At 44.4% G+C, this 17,072-nt stretch overlaps 1 long non-coding RNA gene across 2 annotated transcripts; it reads right to left on the bottom strand.

Moving 5' to 3' along the window:
• Nucleotides 1–11,117: 11,117 nt before the first annotated feature.
• On the bottom strand, nt 11,118–17,072 carry LOC123629751. Of its 2 annotated transcripts, XR_006732203.1 has the most exons (4): nt 17,003–17,072; nt 14,375–14,530; nt 11,830–11,922; nt 11,118–11,709 (listed from the first exon to the last, which is right to left on the bottom strand). It is a non-coding gene; the product is annotated as an uncharacterized LOC123629751 (long non-coding RNA). The 2 variants fall into 2 exon arrangements; XR_006732202.1 differs by having other exon boundaries at nt 11,118–11,922.

The raw sequence follows: 17,072 nt of genomic DNA, 5'->3' as shown, positions 1-17,072 counted from the left end.
CAAACTCAAGGGCGGGCCTGACCGGCGGGAGGGAGCCCCCGCCCCGCGCCGTGAGGACTGCGGACCCGCCGAACCCCGCTGCCGCCGCGGCCCGGGGTGCGGGCGGGCGGCCCCTCGGCGGGAGCCGGCCAGGTGAGCGCGGCTGGAGGAGAAGGTGTCTGGAGAGGAGAGGACGCTGCGAGCTCAGTCCCCCGCGGGACCCCCTTCCGGGAGCGCCGACGGGCTCCGGGCTCGGCCTCTGGGGGAGTTGCGGGGGCCTCGGATGGGGGACCGGGGTGCGGCCGCCAGGCCAGGCGTGGGTGCGACCCGGGTGGGGACGGCTTCGGGACATGCGCGGCGGGCGGTCCGGGGAGCCCCGCGCTCGCGACGAGGCGCCCTGCTGCGCCGGGGCCAGCGAGGGGGGCGCGGGTCAGGGCCCCGGGCGGAGCGGGCCGGGGCTGGGCCGGGGCTGGGCCGGGCGGGACCAGGGTGGACAGATCCGCCCGGGAGGCGCCAGGGCCCAGTCTGTGAGCGTGGCCAGGCCGGTGCTTGACGTTTGCTGCCTGTGGAAATTTCAGGACTAACCGATAAAAAAGTTACTCGGGAGACGGAGCCGCTTGACTGTCACGCGTTCTTCCCCGTGCATGCGGGAGATGGGTTGGTCTTGCATACACAGCACACACGAAACTGAATCTATGCCCAGTGGGCTTTAAAAGTAATAAAAACTCCAAAGCCCCCGAACAAGGTTAGACGAGTTTCAGGTGTCAGGCTTCGTGTTCCGTGGGAGAAAAATATAAAAGGACGCCCAAGTACTTGATGTGCCCAAGCAGTCAGGCTTTTGTAATCAGCTTCGGAGCGCATCACAGTGGTGTGTAGTTGTAAGGGCCAGGGTTAAGGAATCACGTTGACCCAGCGCCGCCGGGTTGGAGCCTCCCTGAGAGTCACCTAGAAAACTGTTACCAGCCCACTGCTGCGCTGACTGTGAATAAGCAGTGCTGTCGCTGGCTTTTCCCTTTTATGTTTTCCACCGTCATAACGTACGCGGGTATGCTACCTGCTTACGAAATGTTAGAATGAATTATCCATAAACTCTCCACTTTGGAAGTTACTAGGCAGGAGCTCTGGCATGTGTCTTTTTTCAATATTTGAAAGTTGTTTGGAGATTTCAAATATAATGGATTCAAAGTGATAGGGATTTTTTGAGTCTAAATCATACCAAGTGAGTAATGTGGGGTTTTTTTGTTTGTTTTGTTTGGGACAGGGTTTCTCTCTGTCACCTGGGCTAGAGTGCAATGGCCTCATCATAGCTCACCACAGCCTCAAACTCCTGAGCTCAAACAATCCTCCTGGTGCAGCCTCCAGAGTGGCTGGGACTACAGACGCTATGCCCAGTTAATTTTTCTATTTTTAGTACAGAGGGGGTCTGGCTCTCGCTCAAGCTGGTCTTGAACTCCTGAGCTCCAGCAATCCTCTCACCTCGGCCTCCCAGAGTGCTAGGATTACAGGCGTGAGCCACCGTGCCGGGCCTTGGTGATTATTTTCTATCAGGTATTTATCCATATTCATTTTAGGCTAATAATAATTTTGTTCAAATACATTCTCTACACTCTTAAGGCTGATTTCATTGATCCCAAGTGAATTTCTTTTCCTAGAGGAAGGTAATTGCATGTTTTGACAAAAGACTCAATGGAAAAATTCTACTTTATTCTACACAGTTCTACCAGTGAGAAGTAATTTGGATATTATGTATATTACAATTCTGCTTGTCAGAATTCTGAAATGGAAATATTTCATATGTGCTAAATATTTGCCATTTCCCAGGGGCAGTGAGCTGTTTACGTACGTTCTGCTCTGTGCCCAGCAGTGCCGGGCTTCCTCCCCTGCTGGTGTCCAGGGCACAAGCCAGAGAAGCTCAGCTCCATCTCTCTGTGGGCTCAGGCAGCCACTCCTCCTGCTTAATAAATAACTGAATTCAGTAGGGTAGAATTAGGAAACTACCTTTTTCTTCGCATTAAAAAGGTAATGTAAAATTTTAAGGAATGTTTCCGCAACTAACTTAAAATGGTATTCTTTTGGACTTTTCTTTCTCAATTCTTGAAAAACGCTTCGGCGGGGCCTTTTGGGGATATTATTGAAGAGTGGTGTTTTCAGGTATTAGAAAGCCCAGTTCAGTCCAACTTTCCATCCTGCATACAACTTAAAGGTTTCCTGTAAGCTCTCCACCCTCAGCCCAGCTCAACCCTGCCCCTAAAGCTTGAGGTTCAGCGGTGGGAAGGATGGGCAATATTTGTTCTTTTACTCTCTTCTTTCTTCCCCTGTTTCACCCGCCAAACTCCTAGACTGTGGCTCTTGGTATATATCCATTTGGAGAATAAGATACTAGCTCCCCCTTCTGCCAAGCACTGGCACTCTCTGAGTGAGTCACTTGAAAGTCTTCCTCAGTTGGCTCTGGGGGGGGGTGAGACCATCCCTGTCTCATCTCTACCTATAAATTCACCTCTGTAGAACTGTGTTTCTAATGAATCTCTATTTTTCTCTTTCACAGGATGCCGGGGACATGAGCAATGGATGATTTTGGCTTCCTCTGAATAACTCCTGAGAGGGCATGTGTAGTTCCTCTGTGGGAGGACATTGTCACCTGTGTCAACAGCTTTGAGGCTTTAGCTAAACTTGTGGGAGGTAGGCAAATGTCTAACTATACATCCAGTTATGTTTGCTTATGTTAAAAGTCATATTGAGAGGAGAAAAACAGGATTATAAGTGGAAGGAAAGGGAAAACAAAAGATCATTGAGAAAATGGAGGGAGAGAAAAATCAGGGGAATTGGAGAGAGAAGACAAGACCGCCAACCTGGATATTCTGAAATTGTTGCTAATGTCTTGGCTTCCATTAATTCACTCTAAGCTATGCCTGCCTGTGGATGCTAAAGCATGATATTTTATTTGGAAAGTGTCTAATGTAGTAAAATAAGTGATAACTTTAAAATGAAAAAAAGGCAACGAGGAACACTGCACTAAATAGCTAAAAATTATTTTTTTAATTGTAGCAAACATTGAAGTTGTTCTACCATCCATTTTCAGTTCCTTCGAGCGACAGCCATGGTGTTTAGAAGTGGAAACCTCATCTTCAGATCCAGAGGAGGGCTCTGGTTGCTCTAAACCACTTGGAATAATCCCATTTCCCTGTCATAGTGATTGACGCAGATGTAAGTCAATCAGGGAATGGCACTTTCCTAGTTACATAAATTGGATCGGGGTGGCCCAGTCAGAGTGAAACTTGAGACCATATGGTTTTAGAACCACCGGTTCTAACAACTGTCCTTGGCCTTTGCTCTGCCATTGGATGTGAAGGAGTAGCCAGCATGCGTGCTGCTGGCAGTCATTTTATGAGGCCAGCCTGACAACAAAGCCATCATTTAGAGGCCGGCAACACTGCCTTTTACATCTTTTTGGCCAAAACTGGCCACATGATCATCTCTATCTTATGGAGAGTCTGAGATAAATCATATTTCAGCTGGGCAAATTGACCCTCCCTAGAAAATGAAGGTTCTATTCATAAGAAAGGTTCTACCAAATTGGCCTTTAGATGACCCCACAATGTAAGAAAAGCACGCCACCCTCATTTCTCTCGCATCATCTCTTGACACTTTTCCTGACAAATTCTATGCTACTGCCAAATGAACTTTAATTAATCCCCACTGCAACCCAAACATCCACTCACATAACCCCCTTCGCATGTAATTTCTTGCCATATGTCTGCCTTTCTTCACAGCTTATAAACTCCATGGAAGTTCCCTAATAGTGTCCCATAACTGACCATTGTCTTGATACACACTGGGTTCATAGTAAGTCTTTCTATACTTATGGATGGAAGCATAGATAGATAGCTGGGTAGAGAATGGGTGGGTGGGTGGATAGATGGGTGGATATATGGATGGACAAATAACCGAGTGGGTTGGTGGCTAGATGGATATATGGGTAGATGGATGGTTCAGTTCATTTATGAAAGGTTAGATGAATGGATGGATGAACGAATGGGTGGACAAATGAATAGACGGACAAATAGATCAATGTTACCTATACTCTCTCATGCCTGTGTTTACCCAAATGCTGCTCCCTTTGCCTAAAATGCTCTTCTCCCTCTCTCCACCCTGCTAACTCCTGTCCAACTTTTAATATTCAGCTGAGACATTCCCTCCTCCAGAAAGCTCTCCCTGACCATCCTTCCTGGACTAGGTGTCTTGCTTTTTGCTCCTGCAGTGCCTGGTGTATCTCTCTACAATTAGCTTTACTGCTTTGCTGTGCTGGGCTGCAGGTCTGGCTCCCCTTGCCTTCAGATGCTCAGCTGTCCGAGAGCAGCACCTGACTCTGAGTCTGTGTGCCCTGCACTGACCCCGCTGTCAATCATGGAGTAGGAGCACAAGAAATTTTCAATGATCTTAGAATACAAATGAAAGTAATAAAGACCACATGTTCCTTGTTTCTAGAGAAAGATATGGCATGTGGAAGACACTGTGCATGAGGTGAATGAGGAGTTCTTCCAGCTCTCTTCTCCAGCCCTGGAGCTCCAGAAAGAGGAGGATGAGCCAGACCCACTGCCCCCAGGTGAAGGCAGCACATTTGTGGTAAGCCCAGCAGACGAGCATCTCAGCTCCTAAGGTGTCCAGGGGAGTGGGACCCATGGAGTCACGGCCCCTTCCACAGAGAGGTGTTGGGACTGCAATAGCCAGCTCTGACCAGAATGTCCGCCAGTCAAAGTCAGGTTCTGTTTTGTTGGTTTCATGAATGGAAAGCTTAGAGCTGGGGCTGGAGACAGGGAAGCCCACACCGTCAGATTAGGTTGAAACTCTCTAAATTAATTCACAGCCTGAAAATACTGAGGACGGGCATGGAAAAGGAGCACTAACAATGGCTGTTGTAGATGTAGCCTAATTAATACTGCACACCTCTGGGACCAGGAGCTTTCTGCAAGATGCATCTTCCATCCAGGCTGTTCCCTGTCCTAGCTGCAGACACATGAATGGATGGAGAAGAAAGGAGGATGAAAGATAGAAGTGATCATGCCATTGTGTCTGCACTGAGCTCAAGATAACTTTATTTCCTTAAAAATATAGAAAAAGTAAAGCAAGGCCGGGCGCGGTGGCTCACGTCTGTAGTCCTAGCACTCTGGGAGGCTGAGGCCGGTGGATTGCTCGAGGTCAGGAGTTCGAGACCAGCCTCAGCAAGAGCGAGACCCCATGACTACTAAAAAAATAGAAAGAAATTATATGGCCAACTAAAAATCTCTATAGAAAAAATTAGCCGGGCATGGTGGCGCATGCCTGTAGTCCCAGCTACTCGGGAGGCTGAGGCAGGAGGATCGCTTAAGCCCAGAAGTCTGAGGTTGCTGTGAGCTAGGCTGATGCCACAGCACTCACTCTAGCCCGGGCAACAAAGCGAGACTCTGTCTCAAAAAAAAAAAAAAAAAGAAAAAGTAAAGCAAAAAAGCCAACTTTATTTGCTAAAGCTGACAGCCAGTCTTTGGGTGTTAGTTCACCAGTTTGATTGTTTTCATACTGTATAAGATACTATTCAACCAGACTTGAAGTTTCTGGCACCTTTTATGTCATTTATCTCTAACTGTGTGTCCTGTCCCCACTTTGCTATCGGGTCATGTTTAATCCTCTGTTCTGGGCCCCTGGACTTTCACACCGAAGCCCAGGGCCTCACTTTTCCCAGCCTCGTCCGTGCGTTGCTAAAATTAGCGAAGCACCCTGGGTGGCGGAGGGGCATGGGTAGGCACCTTCTCACATCCGCCTTCCCAGTGTGGGCGTCTGGGCTGGGATACCTTGAAATACCACAGAATCCCCTCTTCCCCTGCCAGGGAACACCCTCTGCCATGGTGACCCCAGGAGTCCGGGCCAAGGGGCAGGTTTTCTTCTCATTCTTACTCAGCAGGGAAAGTCAGGTTGGTCCCTCAATATGGAGAGTTTCAGGAGAACATCGTGGGTATCTGGGTCTTGATGTCTGAAGATCTGGAATATCAACTCTTCTTGGTCAAACTGACCTCTCAGTACAGAAACGATAAGGAAGGGCACCTGTGTTCACAAACAGCTGAGGGGACATTTCTCTTGTGAGCAGACAAGGCAGGGTGTGGCCCAAGGACTGGCCACGAGAGGCACAGATGCCCTTCCCAGTGAGGCTGCGGGAACTGTGTCTCTCACGGCCTTCCAGGGTCCCTGAGCCCCAGAGGTGAGTCCCCTCGGGAAACCCAAATGCAGATGCTGGCTTCCTGTCATCTCATCGCACCAATCATTCTTGCCCTGAGCTTTATCTGGACTTCCTCCACAGCGTTTGCTCTAAGCTGAGGGGTCAGTTCCTCTGTGAACCCGCCCTCCGTCCACCTCAGACGGGCAGCCGTGAAGGTAGCTCGACAGCAGAGGGACTAGGTAGGTGCAGCAGCCTGTCCTCAGCTGCACTGAGGGGCCAGAAGAGCATGACTCGTTGAGGATAAAGTAACAGGTGATCATCCTTAAAAATACATTCTATACAAATATCCCTGGTTTTAAGGAAGGGAAAATTAGGATTAGATGTGGGATTATAAAATATGCTGAGATTTAATTATTCAATAATCATTCTAAATTATTAAACATGACAATTGTATAATGATATAGTTGGCCACTGTTGTGCATTACTGTGGTGACAGAAACTTGTGAACACTGTGTCTTCATTTGTTAATCATGAGGTCAGTCCCTGGATGGAGCTCACTGGCATATTCCCATGTTTGGGGTGGATGTTGGTGCCTAGAGAGTGTCTAAATGACAAAAGTCAGGGCCAAGACCACAGAGAGGGCTCAGGATAGAGTGAGCTGAGAGCGTTCAGGGGTCACCTGTCCATGTTGTGCATCTGTCATTCCCAGGTGGCTCCCAGCATCTCCTCTTGTGAGTGGCAGGAAGATAAACTTCACCCACTGGAGACAAGTGGCCCATATGGAGAGAAGCTGGGACCCTGGGCCCTGAAGAGCCACCAGGCCCTGGAGCTGGAGGTGAGGAGAGTCCACCTCGCTCAGAGGATTGAAGACCTGGAGTGGGAGCTGTCCCTGCTCCATGAGGCGGCCAACAGCAGTTCGAGCATGGGAGGGAGCTGGCCCAGCCGACACAGCGGCCTAAGGGGCACTGAGTCACATCAGATGCTGCATGGTGGCCACCTCCGGGAGGTGCCTTCTCACCGAGAACATGAATGGGCTCCCCTGGTAGGAAGGAGTGGGCATCTGGGGCCCGGAGTGTGTGCTGGTTTTACGACGTGCTCCTACAGGGAAACACCTGGATTTCTTTCAGAGCCTGGACCTCAGCTTGTGCTCAATTCTGCCTTGAACTTTCTGGGGTGAGGGAAAATAAACTGACATGGGTTGACAAAATCAGGGTGTGCTCCTATCAGAGTCTGTGCCCAGTTTTTTCACTCAGCTGTGGGCTGTGGCTTCCCCCCAAAACTTCAGTTGGTGCCCCTGGCTTGAGGGGTGAGAAGTGCTTGGCGGGGGGCCCTGAGAACATAGGTGCAGCCAGAGCACATCCACGCCCCATCTTCCATCACACCTCACAGCTGAGTCTCCTGGGCCCCCAGTGTGGCTTGTAGGGAGTCCAAGCAGCCATGTCCCCTCCTGGCTCCTGCCGACCTCCTGGACACAGAGGAGGGTTCGGTCTGTGGCCTGGGCCTCGTGACCACATCAGATGTCCCAGTACCAAAGGAGACTCTGAGAACACCCAGTCAAACTGGAGTTCTCTGACCCTGGACACACCTGGCCCTGCCGTCTGAGCCTGGCTCCAGCAGTTCCATCCTCAGAAGACCTGTCCCCTGCACTGTGCCCAGGTGAGATGTGCTTCACCTCTAAGCCCCAGCCCAGAGGCCTCTCACTCCACGGAGCTTTTTCCCACCCCTTCCCAGATTTCTACCCCGTCTCCACCACATGTCTGCTTCCCACCACAGTCACCTGTGCCCTGGATGGCCCTGTCTTCCAGTCGGAGCTCCTCAAAGCAGGGTGTGTCTCATTCACCTTGGTGTCCCTCTCACACACACAGACACGCTCACACACGTGCACATATAGACGCGAACCAACATTCAGACACACACACAGACACAGTCACAAACACAGACATGCATACTCTAACAGACACACGCACATATACCCTGAAAACACTGCTTTGCACCCACAGGGTAATAAGGGACCCATGAAGGCTTTAAGAATGTAATTGACTGTAAAGACAGCTTCTAACCCAGAGATCACACAGTCATGTCGGGGTGCCACAAAAGCACGTGGGAAATTGTGCAGAAAATGGTACAAAACTGAGTGCCAAACCCTGTCCCTTGGCACCTGACAGGTGCGAAAATGAACCTGTCCTGGTGGTCTCTGTCCCAAGTCAGGGGAAAGTATGAGGCCCTGTCAGGGACCCAGGACACATTACAGTAACAAAGAGGCCAGAAGAAAACATGTTCTCTGAGCACAGCTGTTTGGATTCCAGCATCAAGTTCCATCTTATCAGTTCCACAGGCATCAGAAATTATCTTGAAGCATTTAGGCAAATTATGTTGTGAAGAGAGCTGGATTTACAGAGATTAGGCAGACAAAAAGAACAAAGTTAAAATCAGAATGGAATAATAAGCCCAGTTTGAATAATAGCTTTAAACCAAGAAACTAATTTTAAAGGTAATCAGCTGAACATATTAAAAAGTCCAGACATACGTGGTGAGAATTATTATATGGAGTCTTGCTTCAACCACTTAGGAAAAGCCGTTTATAGCATGGGAAGTTCAACTTGTCCTGGTTTACATTTCCATGTCTCTGGCTATAGCATCAGATAGTTTGGTGAATTTCTGTGTGGCCCATACATTACCCACAGACTTGTTTCTTGAAATTTATCTAGTTTCAACGTATAGGGGTTAAGGCACAAAGAAGTTTGCCTTTTTGTAATTCTTTGTAAGAAATTTGGATGAGAAGAACCCAAAAAAATTAAGAAAATAGTATACAGAGCTACAGTCATATAATGAATGTATTATACCTGTTTTTTTTTAGAAGTATAACTTTTTTTTCTCTATATTGATCACATAGAAACCTCAGGCTTAATAACTTCTTAAGGCTAGGAAGCCAAACCAAGGCAGACTTCAGGTTTTATTTACTGTTGTAAGGATGCTGGCTCTGACAGAAAGTGAGTTTTTATTTACTTTTTTTAAGTCTAGGGACCTTTGAAGTCAGGCATTGTATGCATATTTTCAAATATGATATTTTAGTCAAAGCTTTGGTAATAAATCTGGAAAACAAACATTTCAAGTAGACAAACAAAAATGTTTTAAATAAAAGTCATACGGACATGATTTTATCAGGTATTCAATGTCATATAGTCAACATTTGTTCTGCTTAATCTCCATTAGTAGTATCATGAATCCATCCATTTCTTTAGCAGAGTTCCGGAAATTTTTGTTTAGTCAATTGTCCTTAAAGTTATCAGAAACCTGTATGTAAGAGTGTTTGTTGGAGTCTGTTTCATGAATCTGAGTATAAATGATTTTTAGAGATTTTAAAAATCTGATGAAAGTTTACAGTCAACAAGGAAACGTCACTATATCTATGACAGATAGTAACCAGAATTATGACTGATAATATATTAAACTTCTATAAACTTACATGCTTGTAGAAATGATGTTTTTGAAACATTCATATCAACAGCATACCAATAAATGAAACTAAGTAAGATCTAGTGTCACTTATCATTGGACCATGTTTCTTATACAATTTATCCAATGAGTCTAATCATTTAATATCCTTTTAAGATGAGAGATATATATTTGGAATCTTTCCAGGGACCCAACTGGAAATTTTCATAATTAATTCTAGGTTAAAGATGCTTAAGTTAGAATTCAATTTGGGGGAGGTTTGTCAAAGATGTTAAAGGGCTCAAAACATTTGACCAAAACAAAATCAGAGAACACTGTAAAATAGCAGTCATTCATTTAACCAAAGTGATAATCAAAAGGCTTTGAAAGCAGTACAGAAAGTTACATGGATGCAAAAACCTTCACCAGTAAGCAGGTAAACCAGGCAAGAAAGTATGTTGACAGCTTTAAAGACATTTCTAATTTTGTGTTATCATTAATTTTTAAACCAATTAATTTGCCAAACTTTTCTTGTCATATGAACTAAAAATAATTTAATTTAATTACTAAATATTTTATGAGTGTTCATTTATTTAAACCAATCAAAATACAACTTTTGAAGAGATTTCTTGCTGACTACACAAGATTTTATTATGTAGATATTACATATGACATAATGCACCAATACGTCTAAATATATATATATATATATATATATATATATATATATATATATATATATATAGTGTGTATATATATATATACATATACACATAAAAAAGGTCTTACAGTTTTCATTTTAGAATTTTAGTCATGGGATAGTAAAACATATAAACTCACCAGTTTATAAAAACCAGTTGGACCTAAATCATTTTTCTAACAAAATGGGATAAGGTTAAGATTTTCCTAAGTAGGCCGTCTTATAAAGGCTGTCAACCAAATTTTGGGTAAAGCAGTTTGACTCAGTTTTCAATATACTGGATTGTACAGAAAACACTTCACTGTGAAAATGTGACTGAAACATGTGAGAAGGCTGAAAACATAAGAGTTCTCCTAAGAACAAAAAGACCAGTGTTATTTTCCGAGAGGGTCAGTTTGGAACCTGTGACTCCCAGTGTGGAGTTTGCTGTACTTGCTCTTTCTCATTGGCACTTCTACATCTCCAGTATCTGTTACAGCCCGAGCAGGTTCACTGCCTGCTGCTCAACAGGAGATCAACACACTGAGCCAGCAGGGGTTACAGCAGAGAAACAGTTTTATTATCACAGGCACCATGCGAGGAGAGGGGAGTAATTTCTCAAATCCATCTTCCTCAATCATTTGGGAGAAAAGGTTTTTAAAGGGACTTTGGTGAGCAAAGGGCTAGGGAATGGGGTCTGCTGATGGGTGAGGGATGAGCTCATAGGGTTGGAATGCAGAAATTATCTTTTCAGTTGGTAGGTTTCCTGGGTAGGGGCTTTCGAGGCTGTTGGATCCATTCCCACATCTGTCCACGGGTCTGGTTGGTGTCAGCAGGTCTCCAGGATGCAGAGTTTGAAAAACACCTCAAAGACCAGTCTTAAGACTTAAACAGCAATGGAGTCAAAGTCTTGTGATTTACAATAGCAATTTTATCTATAGAAATAGTGGGGGAGTCACATATCGGGTGCCTGTCAGGGAGGCACAAGTAGTGCAATTAAGTAGTAACCCTTTGCAGCAGCAAGGAAGTTAGGGAACAATGGCTCTTTGATTTCTGTCTGTATCTGTACTTCTATGAAAATGAGACCTGGATTACTATTTATACTTTGTGGCTTCACAGTACTTTAATATGGACAGTTTCATCTCCATGTGTCCCTGCCAGTCTGTGAGAACAAAACAGGTTGTGAAATATTTGATACAAAAGGCCTTTGGTCCAGTTCTGGCAGATACAGGGCTTGGTTTTGTCACGAAACCAAGTCAGTCCAGACTTTTGGTCTGTCCATATGTAATCATTAGTGTCCGTCAACTTAGCAAAGGGAGCAAGCTGCAGAGGCCTGGCTTGCGAGCCATCCAGAACATCTTATCATTTAGCAAGCATTGACATCATGAGGGGTAGTGTCAGCATCATCTAAGAGGTGCAAGAATGCCTCCTGTGGAATCAAACCATTGATCACAATATTGCCCTAGAATGTCACCCAGAAGAGATAAAAATTTTCTTTCTAGTGACTTTACCTGAGAAAAAGACACTTTTTCTGTGTTCAGTTACTCACCAACAGCAGCAGTACCATAACATGTTTTCTTTGGCTGTGGATGCCACTGCTTGTCATATCTCCATCTTCCAGACCAGTCCCACCAGGCACTCACTTTGGCAGAAACAAAAATGAGTTCAAGTTCCTTTGTATGATTTACATGGTGGCACAACTAGCAATTGGATTGATTAGTTAGTGTGGCCAGGGTTTGAAAAACTGGTGCAAAGGGATGCTGGGTCTGTGTCTGACCTGCTGGAAAAACAGTAAGAGTTAGTAAGAGTGAGTCATAGTTTGAAAGAAAAGTCATAGTGGAAGATTAAAAGGGAAATTGGGATAGGTTGAGGCAATCCCCACTCAGCTTCCCATGTGCAATCCTCGAACAGGGAGGCTCAAAAGAAAAAGGGTTAATGAAGAACCCTTCTTGAGGGGAGGGGATAAAAAGAGAGAAAAAAAACACACAAAAAAGGAGTTGTTAGATAGAAGATGTGGTTTCTTGATCTAAGATCTTGGGAAAAACCTGTCTACTTTTTGGTGATGTCTGCTTCAGGGGCCTGGGAACTAGCCCTGGAAATCCTTGCTTTCGGGTCACTGTAGGGGTGATCTTCCTACTGTCTCAGTGCACTTTGGTGTAGCTCGCATGAATCCGGGAAAATTTTTCTTTTATTTTGATGGCCATGTAGGTAGTTAACAGTACTTCAAAGGGGCCTGCCCAGAGAGATGATAGTACATGTGTTTCTCTAAAAATTTTGATGTATACAGACTCTCTTGGTCAAAAAGGATGGCAGAGCATATCAGTTGGTGGAAGCCATGGTCCTTTCACCTGCTGATGATATGTTTCAAGCATATTAGTCAGTGTCTGCATATAGCTAGTCCCGGTATCAAATTGTTCACTTAAATCCCAACAGTTTCCAGACACCCTGGCAACAGAAGATCACCTGCCTCCAGAGGCATCTTTGGAGTCTGTGTAAATAGTGGCAACATTTCCTTTTACCAATATATAATCTCTAATGAGGGCTATAACAAAATTGACTCAAGGAATTTTTGGGTGAGCTTTTGAGTGCCCAGAAATATTTTATGTTAAAACTAAGTAACAGTTGCATGTACCCTCTGGAGCTTGGACCTAGAGGCTTTATGGCGTCACTCAGTCAGAGACTTTCAAAGAATGAGGATGTCTAAGAGGACACCCGGTTTATGGAGTAAAACATTGTCCATATGCTGAACAAGTAAGGAAAAAGAATGGATCCCCGGCTAAACGTCAAAGTATGAATCAGCTGTGACAATTTGAGAGAATACTGAAGGACATTCACAGTTTCTCTGACTACTCAGGTCCATGTTAATAGTCTCACTGTGTAGGTGAATGTAACAGAAATTGTGAAGTAGAGTGAAATGGAATTAAAAAAAAAGTTGAGCAGAGGTCAATTATTGTACTATTAAAGTCACATACTCTAAAAAAGCATTTCAATTAGTTTCTATTTTCTAGAAAAATATTTGATGTAGCAATTATTTCTAAGATAATCAATTAAAGTACCTTTGTATATATTGGTAGCAAAATATTATATACACAACATATATAGACACAAGGAAATATAGCTATACAGATGGAAGAAGATATAATCAGTCTTACAAACAATTTTTTTCCATGGATCTTAAAATTATATTTTAATCTAACTACAAATCTTTGCATATTTTGTTGTTTTAAGCAATTGCTAGCTAGGTAACACTTTGCTGTTAGGAAATTTTTGCAATTTCTATAACTGTTTGCTTAGACACGCACCTAGTATGTATACATGCATAGGTAGGTGAAGTAAAGTAGTTAATTTAAGGATCCCATATTTGGCTGCATCTTGGCTGTGACTCATAGGTCTCCATTAGCAATTAAAACACTATTTCTCCATAAAAACCAGAGAAGAATAAGAAAGAAAGGAATGCAATACAGAAATATCTGTGAATTCTTGAACACATGACTAACATGGATTGTACCCTAACAATTTACTGTGAGTTTCTTTATGACACAGATAGATATTGTGGGTGGTCCACACAGGGTTTCACCACTGAGTCGGTTCCCGCCTCTCACCCGTGTCTGAGGTTCTGTCTCCAGGGGTCTAACACCACCGAGAGGGCTCAAAATGCCGAGTGATCAGCTCTCATGTGCGTTTCCTGGATGAGCCTTCTTTTAAATAATTTTGTTGGGGATTCCCTACAGGGACACGTCACGCCAGGGGCAGTCCCCCCAAGCACTCCCACTTGTACCCACAGTCACCCAGGCGTGCCTTTGGCCGGGAGGAGGAAAATGCCCTTTCTCTTTGGAGCTCAGCAACTCAGTCTCTCATTTGTCTACAAACGGGACAGTTCAGTTTCCTCTTTCCTTTTATAACGGCCCAGAAAAGCCAATTCAGAGAAATTTGGGGAGGAAGAGGCCATGAATGGAGAAGACCTTTTTGAGTTCATCACCATGTCAAAATTAGGACCCCTCAAAACTACTTCCCAGTAAAAGTATTGACAGATCAGAAAAATCCATGACCATCAACCAAGATCGTGAGGGCCGTGCAGTCTCAAGAGAACTAACCTGTTCCGACCAAGTGAAATCTTGAAGCGGTGTGAGCACCCGAGGGGGCCATGCCTTTACCTGGCACTCATGGTTGGCTACTCTCTCAGGGGTTGGTGAGTCTTCTGGGTGCCACACAGGTTGACATCATCTTGTGAACAGACAGGAACCCAAACTCTGAAAAGTAAATGAAAGAGGTTTATCCTGAGCTGAGTATGTGTGACCATGGACCAGAAAATCACAGGCAAGAGGTTTTCAGCGAGTGCTCTCACTCTGATTGGGTTACATCTTGGCTTTATACCTTTCAGAAGGGCAGGGTTTGCCCATAATTCAGTACACAGAAGGTATACATTGGTTTTGCCCCAAAAGGCATGACATGTCAAAGGGGGGTATTACAGGTTACCGGTGGGTTTAAGGATACTGTTTGGAGATTCTCTTTGTATTGTAATAACCATTGTGTTTACCCTAAAATAAAGTATTATATAAAATTTAACAGCTTAGGGATTTGTTCTCCTAAGCAGAAACTGTGCTGTGTCTGTGCAGTGGACACATAACGTCCTAGCTAGTAAGAGTTGGACAAATGAACAGTGGATAAGACCAAAGGGAAAACTGAAGCTGCCAGTTTAAGCCCTTGTAACCACAGGTTCAAATCCCTAATGGTAACGTTCATATCAAATGATAGAAAGAGGGAGTTAGAAACACATTTTATGTGTACCTTTGCACAGACATTGAAATCAGGGGAAGAAAATACATCGTATCTAGGATTCAATGGCCAAAACCATAATAACTTCATAAGCTTTTGACCATAAGTATGTCTTTCTGTGCTCCTATGTGCTTCATGTTTCCATTATGTTAATTTTCTGACCATTTATTTTAGTTCAGCCTGTCTCCCTTTTTAGATACTTAAGAACATTAAACACATGGGCAGTTTTGTTCATAAGGCAGGAGATTTTGCTGTTATTGTGAGACTAACATTAAATATCCCTAACTTATCAGAAATGATACAAACACAGACCATTTTGCTTTAGGATGGGTTTAGACTTGTAAGATTTTTGTGCTAAAAACTGACACTTTAAACACATCAAACTGTCCAGGAGCATACATAAAAATGTATGCTCACAATTTGAAAAAATTTTCACTTTCACTTCACCATTCATACTTACCCTGTTTAAATAAGCCAATTCATTTACCAAAGTTTACTAAATTCATAGGAAATACAGAGTAATCTTGCTTCTTTTTAAGTAAGTTAGGAGTGCTGCCTTATGTATAAAACAGTCTGGCATCATGTAAACACAACACATACTACAAGGATATCCACAAATAAATCTAAACACATGCACACATATAAACATACACACACGTACACACACACACAATGTTCCATTACCTTTAACCTCACAATTCTAGCCATGAGGTTCTGATAGAAACTCCCCGGTTTACAAAACATCACTGGACCAGAATTACCTCTGACAAAACTGGTCTCTTTCATATGTTTGAATTTTCATGGCCCTGAGAGTTAAGCTAATTAAGCCTATGGACCAAAGTGTTGGATAAAAGAGTTTGGTGGCAGTCTGATTTTAAAAAGACCCTTTTATCCTTTTTTTCTTTCTTTTCCTTAGAGGAAAAAGAGTGCTCAATCTTTGTGTTTTAGCTTGAACTGGCTGTAAGATCTCCAAGTAGCTTTGAATGACAAATAGCATAAACTTTGAGTCCACCTCAAGAGCAACAGGAAAACTTAGCAGGTTGAGAGTTGACAGAACAGACAACAGAGACAGAGAGCTTGAAAGACTGGACATTTTAAATTCATAGAGGCAGGTCGAGCACTTGAGCTCTGAATTTTCATGGATGCAATTTGCCCTTCAGTTAAAACATGTGCACAAGAATTGGCCCTAACCAGCTGCAGTCCTAGCGTACCTGGCACGCCTTTGAATCTTGCCATTTACACACACACTTGTGAGTAGAGTTGCCGGAATGCGACCGGGGTGCCCAGATAGGATCATTCTCCTTGCCTTTTCTCACTTGTAGAGGATTGGCTTCCCATTTTTCTTTACAGGAAGCAACCGAACAGCGGTCTAGGGGTCAGTGTAGTGGATCAGAATGTGCTGATTGTGGGCAGGACCGCACAGGGTTTCACCACTGAGTTGGTTGCTGCCTCTCACCCATGTCTCAGGTTCTCTCTCCAGGGCTCTAACACCTCTGAGAAGGCTCAAAATGCCAAGTGATCAGCTCTTATGAGCATTTCCTGGCTGATCCTTCTTTTAATTAATTTTGTTGGGGATTCCCTGCAGGGACATGTCTGACCGGGGGCAGTCACCCCAAGCACTCCCACTTGCACCTGCAGTCACCCAGATTTCCCTTTGGCTGGGAGGAGGAAAATGCCCTTTCTCTTCGGAGCTGAGCAACTGAGACTCTTATTTTTCTACAAATGGGACAGTTCAGTTTCCTCTTTCATTTCACAAAGGCCCAGAAAGGCCAATTCAGAGAAATTTGGTGAGGAAGAGGCAATGAATGGAGAAGACCCTTTAGAGTGCACCTCCAAGTCAAAATTAGGATCCATCAAAACAGCTTCCTAGAAAAAGTATCCACGGCTCAGAATATACCAGGACCATCAACCAAGATTGTGAGGTCTGGGGACACAGGAGGACTTACCAGTTCAGCCCAAGGGAAAGCTTGGAGGTGGGTGGCTTTGGATGCTGTGCTGCTACCTGTTGCTGATTTT

The sequence above is a fragment of the Lemur catta genome, unplaced genomic scaffold (assembly GCF_020740605.2).
Source record: "Lemur catta isolate mLemCat1 unplaced genomic scaffold, mLemCat1.pri scaffold_41_ctg1, whole genome shotgun sequence".
Taxonomy (NCBI): Eukaryota; Metazoa; Chordata; class Mammalia; order Primates; family Lemuridae; genus Lemur; species Lemur catta.
This window is presented reverse-complemented; position numbering and strand designations above follow the sequence as displayed.